This window comes from Amphiprion ocellaris, chromosome 4, assembly GCF_022539595.1.
Source record: "Amphiprion ocellaris isolate individual 3 ecotype Okinawa chromosome 4, ASM2253959v1, whole genome shotgun sequence".
Classification (NCBI taxonomy): domain Eukaryota; kingdom Metazoa; phylum Chordata; class Actinopteri; family Pomacentridae; genus Amphiprion; species Amphiprion ocellaris.
In genome coordinates, this window is record NC_072769.1 from 22,757,030 (window position 1) to 22,769,469 (window position 12,440).

At 38.7% G+C, this 12,440-nt stretch overlaps 1 long non-coding RNA gene across 1 annotated transcript; it reads left to right on the plus strand.

The window, feature by feature from the left end:
• Nucleotides 1–295: 295 nt before the first annotated feature.
• Nucleotides 296–4,813, plus strand: LOC118471321 (uncharacterized). The gene is made up of 3 exons (XR_008601299.1): nucleotides 296–692; nucleotides 1,464–1,525; nucleotides 2,029–4,813. It is a non-coding gene; the product is annotated as an uncharacterized LOC118471321 (long non-coding RNA).
• Nucleotides 4,814–12,440: the final 7,627 nt, after the last annotated feature.

The window sequence follows — 12,440 nt, forward strand, 5'->3', positions numbered from 1 at the left end:
ATTTGTCCAGATTCAGTTCTATAGTGTGTTAGTCTCTGAAAAGAATGAAAGGTTAAAACCTCAGAGTCATGCAGGAACGTCTCGAGTATTTAGAATCCTGTTGGAGGTTCTTCTTTATTTAGTTAAATCTGCTGCACTTTTATAGAAAAGAATTCACCTCATAGTGTCAGAATTACGGAGCCCCTCTGGTGACGGTAAAAAAAATAAATAAAAATCGTGGCCACAATATAGCTAAAACGTGCGCACGAAATACTAATTTGTGGCCACGAAGTAGGTATAATGTGCGCACGAAATAGTACCTAATACTATTAATATCATTCCTGGACAGCTGGGTGAGCAAATCGAACGCACCGTCTCTACAACCTGCAATAATCTGTGTACGGGGCTCCGCACCCTACGTGATGTTCCTAAAGTGAGTATCTTTTCTTAGCTGTTTTAGTCAATATGTTGTTATCCCGCATTTAGGCAGTTATTTATTTAGGCCTGTGTTTGATACTTTGTTGCAACGGGTAGCTATCTGCTGACGTGTCACTCCATTTACAAACTTTTATCCTCATCCTGTTACGACACGTTGTTTTGTTGTGCTAATATGTAGCCGTAAACTCATTGGTGTCTGTAGGAGCTGCAGCCCTGCACACATATCAGGACACTTTTCAAGAACAGCTGAGAGGTGTAGGCTACTACTAAGCGAGGTATGTTGAGCATAAAACCAGAGTTTTCTGTGTCAGGAAGGTGTGTCTGTTTTAACCTGGCTGGATCACCGTGCTAACTTATGCTGCAGACCTAACCTGGTCCGGACCACATTCTGTTCAGAGCTTCAGCTTGAAATCATCTTAAAAAGTGCCTTTTTCACTGATCATCGCCTTTGAAAGTAGCATCACGTGTGTCAGACTCTCAGCTGAGGGAATACAGAGGCGATAAGAACCGCAGCGTTTAATGATGCTACCGGACGAAACCGTGCAGTTACGGTAGCGTTCACTATACGTTCCCAAGGGAACCTGTAGCCTCAGTGATAACAATCTAATTTGTATTACTTTGCAGGTTGTTGTTGCTCTGATTGAACTACATGAATGTGTCTGTAGTGTCCTCTGGACATTTGTCCTTCAATAAAATCACAGAAACCAATTAAACCATTATGTTAACATTTTCTCTAACATATTCCACTTCGATTTGACAAAGACTAAAGTGATTTCACAGGACAGTGTCAGAGCTTGAGTATAATGTTTAAATCAGCTCTACAATGTGTAGCTGTCACCAGAAATAAACAGGAGGCATTGAGAGTGCACCGAGTGGTAAAATAAATATATTAATTTACACTGTATTTGCAGAAACAGTGTTGCTTTTTGCAACATAATAGCAGGGACATGGGGCAATATGGGATTTGGAATTATAGATCCAGAATCTGGAAAATCTACTGCTTGGTAAGGCTACTTGTTAATTAATTTTGCTTTCCTGTGGTTTAGAGGTCAGCTATGGATACTCGGCTGTGAGAATTTTTGATGGAGCGAAACTTGAAGATGAGAATGTAAGTCACTGCACCTGCCGTCTTTGCTTGCCTTGTGTGTGTGTGTGTGTGTGTGTGTGTGTGTGTGTGTGTGTGTGTGTGTGTGTGTGTGTGTGTGTATTTTTTTCCAAACAGAAGATTAATATTTACTGAAAGTTTGCGTAGAACATGATCACACCAGAACAGATAGGCTCAATGCACAAATCCAGATGCACAATCTTAAAATGTTATGTTTTAATTTTTAATGTAATCAAATACATCAACTGTGTTTACAGAATAATTTTAAATAATTCTTGGTCATTTTAAGTTGGAAAAATATTTGCATCATATTTGCACCAAAAGTAAATGTTATCAAAAGTAGGCTGCATAAAATGAAAAACTAATGATGTGAATAACTCCACCCTTATACCATCAATATAGCTATATTCTTAACTTCCTTTAGATATCCATTGGCATTCTATTTTATGCATTTGTACGTATCAATTCATTTATTTATTGACTTGGGGTGTCTTTTATTTTTTCAGATTGATGAAACTGTCATTCCGTTAATGACAGACAGTGACCTGGCAAAGTACATCCCCAAAGTTGGAGATAGATTCTCCACTGTGGCTTTCTGCTGACAAGAATCACTTACACAAAACTCACAATCCAGGAAAGAATCCATACTCTCAAGGCTACGACAAAGACTGTCTGGAGCTGAGGGGATGCCACCAAAAAAGAGAACATCTAAGTGGGCAGGAAATACAAATGCCAAACGGAAGGTGAGACGAACTGAGGTTGGCTGGATGGATTTTTATGAGGAGGAGCAGAGGTTCAAACAGGTGAAGTCTGTAAGTGGTGGAGGGACGAGGCATCTCTCGATTGACAAAGACGAAACAGTGGCAAATATCAAACTTATGGCTGAAAATCTTTTTTTCCCCAAAGGCCTTTCAAAAAAAAGCAGAAGTCTTTCACACTTCAACTCATATTGAGAGCTCACAGATACATGTTGATATGTCCAATACAGTAGACCAGTTGTATAATCAAAGCAAGGTCAAAATTCTGCGACTTTATCTGTGCACCAAAAAGAAAACAGGACAGCAGCCCTCAGGAGTTGAGGTGATCACACATCAAGCCAGCCTTCAGTGGTAGATCTCACTAACAATGAACAGAATCAGGCTGGTGAGGATCTGTTGGTAGAAAACAGAAATTCAGAATCATCAAACCACTATGGAATTAATGATGGAGCTTCCAGAAGTGAAGATTTGGAACTGAACGACATATTACCATGGGATGGTCTGCCAACTGTGGGCGAAAGTGAAGATTCTGAAGTTTTTATTATAAGTGGGGATGACAGGCTGGATGTAAGTGTGGATGAACCAAACCTTGAAACACTCTTTCCAGAAAAAGAGGATGATGCACCTCATCAAACTGTGGATCTGTCAGCGGTGCATGCAGGGGAGGCCAATGTTCCAGCCCAAGCACTTCCTGAACCACAATCTTGTCCTGTAACGCTGATTGTAAGAAGAGGACACTGTCTCGCTGACTTGATCAGTGCCTTCAAGGACCTAAACATTATTGCATCTGAGGTCAACATCAAAATGCGTTTACCAAATGGAGAGCTTGAAAAGGGGGAAGGAAGTGGTGTTTTGCGAGACTGCCTGACAGAATTTTGGATGGATTTCTATGACAGCTGCACACTGGGAGTTGAGGTGAAAGTCCCCTTCATCAGGCATGACTTTCAGTGTGAAGAATGGCAGGCTGTAGCTCGAGTGTTTGTAGTAGGGTGGAAACAAGCTGGTTACTTCCCAGTGAAGCTTGCAGTGCCATTTCTGGAAGAGGTGCTGTATGGCTCGACAGCCAGTAGTTTCAAGGATTCCTTTTTGCTGTACGTATCACAAGAAGAAAGATCTGTCCTTCAGAAGGCTTTGGAGGACTTCAATTCAGTGGACACAGATGAATTGCTGGATGTACTCGATGCACATGAATGCAAGCAAGTCCCTACCAAGGACACACTGCTCCCTGTTTTGTCACAGATTGGACACAAAGTAATCGTTCAGGCCCCAATGTTTGTAATTAAGTGCTGGCGTCCTGTTGTGGGTTCTATGACTGGTTTACTACCACCAGAAGGACTGCATCATTTCATTACACAAAAAAAAACCCAACTGCAAAAACAGTGAAGGAGCTTCTAAACTTTCCAGAGGAGATGACAGCAGCCCAGTCAACAGTTTCTCATTACCTGAAAAGGTACATTGGGGAAATTGATAGCAACAAGCTTCAGCTTTTCCTGCGGTTTTGTACAGGATCTGATCTGTTGGATAAGGCTATACTAATTGAGTTCATAGAAACCACAGATTTTCTCCGTAGACCACAATACCACACATGTGGATGTGTACTAAAGCTGCCCATTGGTTACTACAGCTATCCAGATTTCCACAGCGAATTTAACAGCATTCTCACAAGCTCAATGTAGGTAATGGATGTGGTGTAGGTAATAATACAAACAATAGCATGAAGGATGTGACAGCTCCTTGCTAGACTGGATGTTTTTGTTATGTAGCCCGTTGTTCCTTTTGTATGTGCAGCATTTTAATTCATCTGCTTTTAAAGTGGTCGATTTGTTCTTTCCCAGTCAAATGGTAAGCTTAAAGGGATAGTTCAGTGGGGCTGTAGGAGATACGTTTGCTTAGTCAGTGTATTACCTGTAGTAGACAGCACTCAGCACTCTCCAGGTTTGTAGAAGCAGGGGGGAGTGCTGGGACAGAAGCAGAGCAATACATTGCTGGGCATGGGGACAGCAACACAGCAACAAACATATTTTAGTCACCTAAAACAAGTCCCACCTCAAAAGAATACACCAGGTTACCTGTACACTGTATTAGGAATATTTTCAGTGCTTCACCTGGTGGGAAAACTGTTGTTTCCTTTGACACTAACCATAAAACTCCCATATGTCTACGCCTAAAGTGCATCTGTGCCTGATGCACACTGTATTACTCCGGTTAGTGCCAAAAGAAACGACTACTTTATGAGCAGTCGTACAGCTCCACTTCAAATACCAAAAGCCAATTGATTAAGCATGTTTTATATTATTATTACAGTTGCTTGTAGCAACCCCAGTAGAAACAAGAATGTGAGCCTTAGCTGATGTTTCAAAGGTGTTGAAAAATAATTCAGTTGTTTACAGAAGTTGTTTACACTTTAAAGAAGTTTAAATAACATTATTTTGTACCTATCACTATGATACTGGCTAACGGGGGGTTTGAAAACTGTTCTTATCCTGTTATGTGCAAAATACAACCTGTTATATTTTTGACTAGGGTGTATTTTTTTTTTTAAAAAGACCAGTAAACCATTCAAGTTTGTACAAAATGTTGATGTCCTGTCTCGCTTATATTTTATACATCTTTACTTATTTTACACCTCACTCTCTAGTGTTATAAATGTGCTGTGATTTGTTATGAAAGACACAGTTCTTTATCAAACATTGGATTCTTATAATCTCTTCCACAAAAACAAAAACAGGCTCAGGAAACATACGGAGCATTGATGATACACTATACAGTAGCCTACTTGGTCTTCTTGTCTAATTGATCATAACGTTAGGTTTATGATATCATTGCCAGTCTGTGTTGTTGCTGCTCAGTGTGCTACTGTCCTTGTTAGAGATGGATACGTTTTTTGTGTTACCATTTAGGTGATGCCAATAAGAGATCTTTTTTTTTTTTTGTTAGAACTTTACCCTAAAGCAAAATACCAAAAACATGTAACAACCAAACTTTGTTATGAATGACTTTTGAAGCCTTTACAGTTTGGCAAGTTGAATATTAATTGAAGGATAATAACTCTAGCCCAAAAAGATTCATTTTGTCTAACTATTAGGCTACAACTATTTGAGTGAAACATTTCTTACCACTTATTTGTTACTCTTACTCTCTAAACACACAAACGTGAAAAGTAAAATGTGCATTATGCTGTAAAAACATGTACTAAAGTACCAAATGTACTACATGATTTGTATGCTTGTGTCCATTTAAATAGCTTCAAATAACTGGACGAACTGTGTCCCTCAGATGAAAATACAAATCAAGTGCCTGGGACATGGTAGATGGGAACTCCAAGCTTGATTCTTCCATTATTATTGTGCACAAATCAAACACATCCACATCACATGGGACTGAACTGACAAACGTGCAGCTGTCTTTACATGTGGTTAAATCATCAGTCAGTGGAACAAGACAGTCTTCTGCACCCCAAAGGTGAGGGACCATGTACATGACATCAGGTATCCCACTGGGCACGTTGGTGTTCTTAGACGGTCTTATACGTGAGCATTCCAAACACCCCAGATGTCATTTAATACCTCCTGTTGAAGAAACAACAACAATTCAGTCACAGCTGGCATGCAGTGCATTTTTGAACAGTGATTAGGGCCTATAATAAGTGAAATATAGTCCTCTTTCTTCTCTGCCTTTGCAGTGAGTAAGAAAAACAAAAGTTTGTGTTAAGCAAATAAAAGTAGCTTAAATTACATTGTGATTACTTTCACAACAGTCTAAAGAATCAATACATCACGCAGATTAAATAAACTCAGTGGCTTAAATCTCTTAAGATTACATGAAGGTAATGTAGAGTTGATGGTACAGTTCCTGGATTTCTTGCTGTGATCAAGATATAGGCTATTTACCTGAATGATTGGCATGAAACAGAACTGTGACAGAGCTTTGTCAATGAAATCCCCAGCGAAGAATCCCTCATCCTTCAGTTCTGCCAGCAGCATGATCCAGGGTTCGATTCCTTCTTTTCTCATCACTCACCCCCAGCTCTCAATTCTCTGGTTCACGGTACTTGCTCCTGTGACGTAGCTTCTCTCCATTGCTCTGTCATCCACGTCATTTCTCCGTAAATACCACATTCTCAGTGCCCATGTCAGTTCGTACGAGCCTTGGGCAGCCCCCACAGCGCTCCACTGCTTCCATGAAGTACCCTCCGATAACTTTCGGGTCGCTGTTAGTGAAGGCGGCCCGCAGCCAAATGATGTTGCGTGAAAACCCGTCGATGCAGCCATTAATACATATCCCATATGGCTTCAGTTTGTCATATGAGTCAATGTGCCACACAAAGTTGGGTCCCTGAGCAAAATATTGCCTCCTTCTGAGACGTCTGGTCTGACGAACTTGGGAACTGATGGGGTCCAGTAGAGAGAGGAGGATCCTGACGTCTTCTTTTCTGATAGAAATACCGTGTTGTTTACACTTTGTGAACATCCACCGGTAACCGTGATCCTTTCCAGGGCCTTGCAGTTGGTCAACAATGAAATCTATCCCGGTGTCCAAGTCGTACCTTCGCCGGTAAAGCAACCTGGCTCTCAATTAGGGTTGCCACCTTTCAGAAATGAAAATAAAGGATGCCCAGCACGGCTCCTTGGAGCCACAGTTCAGTAAAATCGGAAAGATATTCACAGATTCAGAATTCCACCATCAATAACTCATTATAAACGATGCCTCTTTTCAATCGTTGTAAGGTAGACAATATGCTACAAGCCTAGTTTTATCAACAGTAGCTGTCTTTCAAGCTGCAGAAATAACATTGGTGTCAACAGGAGCCAGTTGAAGGCTGCAGTGATTTTGGTGACACTACAGTGTATCAGAGAGAAGCTATTGAATATTTGTGTCTCTCTTTGCTGTTGCAGCACTTTTGCAATTTGCAGACGGTCCCTGTTCACTCCATAGACATCAATGTTATTCGTGCAGCTTGAAAGACAGCCACCTCTACCCCTCTATCTCTACCTCTACCTCTCTACCTCTTCTGTCCCTCTCAACCTACCCGGCCAGCAGGCAGATGGGTCCCCCCACATTAGAGCCGGGTTCTGCTCGAGGTTTTTTTCCCTGTTAAAAGGGTGTTTTCCTGCCACTGTCGCCTTTTGGCTTGCTCTGGGGGTCAGGCATATGGGTTCTGTAAAGCGTCTCGAGACAATTTGACTGTAATTGCCGCTATGTAAATGAAATTGAATTGAAACCAACCTTTTAGGTCAACATTCAAAGATTTAAGGTGGAATATTCCTTTAAACCAACCTAAATTTCATGTTTTAATCATTATCAAGTGAGAAACCTCAATCCAGACTCCTAATAATGACACTTGAGATTTATGCTGCTGTTATTTGTTTAGTCCAGCTTAAATGACAGAAATCCACAACTGTAAATTTATTTCAGGATTCGGTTATTAAATGTCAAAACAATCCACGTGACTCTAAAAACTCAACAGCTGACAAACTCTAAGATTAAACTCTCCACAAGGATCCAAAATAAGTTGGACTTCTACATGAGAGCTTTAATTATTCTTCATCTACTTCCTGAAAAGTTTGGTCAATAAAAAAGACAAAAACTAATATTTTCAGCTGAACTAAAGACAGACTTTGTGATTTTTCTGCTCACATGTGTTGTTGTAAACTTACTCTTTCAAATAAATAGCTGCCTAACCCCCTGGAAACCAGCATTTGTCCTGTTTTTGTGTTGCTCCTCAGTGACCCTAGACAGCCGGGTCCTAATGTTTTTTGAGCAACACACCATACTATGATGTTTTTACAATGATGGTTCTACTATGAAACCAGTTTGACATGTTCAGGCGTTCTTTTTGTGAAAACTCAGAGATTTCAGGTATCAGAAGGTGGTTTTCAACTTTCTTTGTTAACTTTCTGCTTCAACTTTAAACTAAATTTCCTTCACTAACCCAGCCCTCTGGACTTCCAGTAAGCTGTGTTCCTATTGGCTGTCCAGGTGGCTGCTTGGTGTTATCAGGAACACCTGAGCAGCTCAGTGTCTTCCTGCTCTATTTAGCTGCAGCCAAACATTTCCTCTGCTTCTCTTCACCACAGAACCGGGTTTGGCTCTGTTGCTTTTGTTTGTTCTTTAGGCGTTGGCTTGCAGCTTCCAGCAGTAAAATCGTCTTTAATGTGTTTCTTGGTGTGTTTTAGGGCTTTGTACTGGATAGTTGTCTTGGTAAATGTGGTTCTTTAGCCACAGTTACCACATGGTGCTACTGTGTACATTGATTAGTGGATTTGGTGCAGCTGAGTTGTGTCTTTATCTTGGCTGTAGTGAGTCTTTAGAGGTTTTTGGTCAGATACATTCTGTATTCTTGTTTGAGAACCATCGTTGGTTGTCCAGAAGGTAAGAGTTCCTGTCCTGATTCTCTGTTCTCAGAGGTTCTCTGGTAGGCTGCAGGAGACTTTAGCGTTTGGGTTGTGCTAGTTTGGTTTTTGTATGGTTTCATTTGGACGACTATCTTGAGGCTCCTCCATGTGGTTTAGTGAGGTTTTCTGCAAGTTCCACAAAGCAGCCTGCAGCAGAAGAGACTTTGAGAGTTTTTAGGAAGTTCTGGAGACCAGACTTTAGAGCAGCAGAAACATTTGTCAGCAATTTGAGCAGGAGAAGGTGAGCTTCAGAGTAGAAATGAGATGGAAACCTTCTTGACCCGTGTGGTGAGGTCCTGTACCAAGAGTTTGAGCAGGTTGTGAAGAGTCTGTAGTTCTTTGGTCTGAAAGCACAAGAAGAGTCGACTCATTAAAGGAGAAAACAGGAGATATTGTTGGTTTTTCTGTTGCTCTGCAGTTTCCAGTTTCCTTAGACTGAATGTCAAGTTTATATTTTAAATTATTTCCCATGTGAGCCCAAGAAGACTTCAATAAACTCCCTCCATCCCCTGGACACAACATACTTTATTACCATGTTAAATCTTTTTTTAAAAAAATATGTTTTTGACTTTTAATCATAGTTTTAGCATCGTTTTTTTCTCTTTGCTTGTTTAGTTTTGTCATCTGTGTGAAAGGTGCTAAACAAATAAAGTTGAATTGATAAACTGAATAATTGACTAACTCATGATTGTGACAACAGAAGTATTTTCATTGTGATTTAAGGGTTTGTTTCATTTTTAAGGTTGGGGTTAAAATCTTGACTGAAAAAAAGATTAAAGAAATAAGCTACATTTTAAAAAAGCAATTAAATCAAAGGAAAAAAAACATTTAATACAATAAAACTTTTAAAAAGAAAATTAAACATTAAATAAAGTTAAATTATATTAAACAGACAAAATATTCAATTAGATCATGAAACAAGATACAAAACATGTCATTATGAAATTAAACAATTTTTAAAAACAAATATTAAACATTAAAGATGAAATATTTTAGATAATTAAACATTTAAAAAATACAATTAAATAAGAATATTAAACATTTAAAAAAATACAAAACATTTAATTCGATTATTAAACCTTTAAAAAGACAAAACATTTAATTCAAAAATTAAATGTTTAATTAGAAAATTAAACCTTAAAGACAATAAAACTTTAAATAGGAATTAAACAGAAAACACAATGAAGCATTTAAAAAGAAAATGAAACATTAAAAGGTGGTAAAACATTTAAAAAGAAAAACCTTAACAAAGATTTAATCAAAAAAGTAAACATTGGGAAAGAAAAGGAAATTTTTCAAACAAGCCGATAAAACATTTGAAAAAACAACAATTAAACATTAAAAAGACAAAACATTTCGAAATCAAATTAGAGAGTAGAAAAGAATAAAAGGTGAGAAAAAAGCAAAACTAAACATTTAAGAAGAATCAAACTAAAGACAAAACATTTGAAAAGACACCAGTTAAACTTTAGAAGATCAAATTAAACAGAAGAGACAATATAACCACCAAAAAGAGCAAAACAGATAAAGGGCTTAAAGCATTTTCTAGTCTGAAATGAAAAGATCAAGTTGTTTCTTCAAACATTTCCTCTTTCTATGTTCTTGGTTTGATTGTGGACAGATTTACTAAGAACTCCTTTCAGAAAACTGCTTTCCAGATAAAGTCTACTAGTAGTTGAAGGCATTGATCAAACTAATGTTACCTTCTGATCTCCACAAACTTTACTGTTCAGTGAAGAGAATCAAAGTTTGTTGAGGATTTCTAAAAATCCACAGGTGAAGGTCTGAGAAGAACTCAGATGGATGGTCTAAATGTGAAATCAAGACTCATGGTCACAAGTTTTAAGGCTTCTGTTAACCAGAAAGTTCAAACTAACAGAGAAGTACTGAGAAACTTTTAAAACTTCAGTCGTCAGACTGTCTGAAGGTTCAAACTAAAAGAGAACTACTCAAGAACTTTTAGGTTTTCAGTCCTCAGACTGTCTGAAGGTTCAAACTAACAGAGAACTACTCAGGAACTGAGAAGATATCAGTCCTTGGAGTGTCTGAAATTTAAATCTATCAGAGAACTACTGTGGGACTTAGAAAATTTCAGCTCTCAGACTGTCTGAAAGTTCAGGTCCTGAGGACTCCGGAGGTCTGGAGGCTTTGGAAAGTCTTGGAACTGAGGGTTCAACCCTCTGGCCAAAGGCTGAAGTCCAACCTCCTGAGAACAACGGTCGAGATGGGACACAAGTCAAAAAAAAAAAAAAATGTGAAAACAACAAAAAATAGATGATAAATGCGCAAAAACCAGAAGATTTGGTATCTGAGCAAATAGCTCAGGGGGATAAGAAGAGAGACTACAGAGTGGAAGGTCGCAGGTTCAAGACCCACCACTGGCCTTTTTCTTTGTTTGTCTTTGTCAGAATTTTGAGAAAATTTAAGAAGTGTCTGGTCTTGAACCAGCGACCTGCAGCTCCATAGGCAAATCCTTAACTCACTGAGCTACAGATCAGATAAAATGAAATAATTTCGTCGTCCCTTTGGCATCGTAGTTTCTGAGGTGACGACATGGGTGGAGCCAAGGCGGAGTCTGGGTGGAGTCAGGGCGGAGAGTAGGCGGGGAGGTGGGTGGTGGCCTCCCCCCTCTACTCTCCCACTTCCCCCCACCACCCACCACACCTTCCCCCGCCCGACGAGTTCTTCGAGTCTCCACGAGTTCTTCGAGTCTCCATGGGTTTTCCCGAGTTTCTGGAGTTTCCACGAGGTCAGAGGTAGAACAAGTTGTCATGAAGAGGTGTTGAAGTCGGTCAGGATGGACTGACTTTTTACAGTGACTAGAAGGAAGACGACTAGAAGAGCAGGTCTTTAACCACTATCCATAAAATCCATGGAGTCAACTCCAGAGAAATCAACGGAGGTCAGCTTTTATCAACCTCCATCCAGATGTTCAACTTGATATCTTTACTTTGACATTTTTAGCACCACAAACCTTTAGTATCACACTTTATTATCATTCATTAGGACTTTAATGGAATCCACCAGCAGATTTAGTTTTTGTTGACAAACTTTATTCTTGTCGTCGTGGGACTGCAGTATTTAAAACTGTTCCTTCTATTTGACCTCATGTTTATTAGTTTTAGTGGAGAAACTTATTTTAGTTGTCGATTAGTCTCTTAAAAACCAAATAATAAATTGGATTAGTCAAGAGGTTTAAATTTCTTACTTTGTCATATTTTAAATATGACAAAATATATAAAGTTTCTTGAGACAATTTGACCTTTAACTGGCGTTATATAAAAAAAATTGAATTCAAATTGTATGTATCTTGTAATGTTGGAGTAATTCAGCCATATATGTTGGAAAACACATTTTCATTGTCCATTAATCTGTTGAGTGTTTTCTCCACTAATTCATTTCTTGTTTTGGTTTATAAAATGTCAAACCCAAATATATTCAGTTTACTGTCATAAAAACCAAAAAGATTTACATTCATGATGCAGGAATCGGGCAGTTTTTCACTTTTTTTTCTAAATCTTAGTTTAGTCAGAAAGATAATTGATAATGTGTGAATTGTTGCAGCTTGCAACCTGTAAAAGGTTTTAATCTTTGGGACCAAGTGTCAAAAAACATTTAGAAACCACATCAACAAAACACTCAACAAAGATTTGAACTTCATTAAAGGGAAATCCAATTTTTGTATGACAATGTCTAATTTAAGGACATTTATTTAAAAATGTAAATGTGTGATATTCATCCTCTGGAGCTTTCTCTTCACATCAT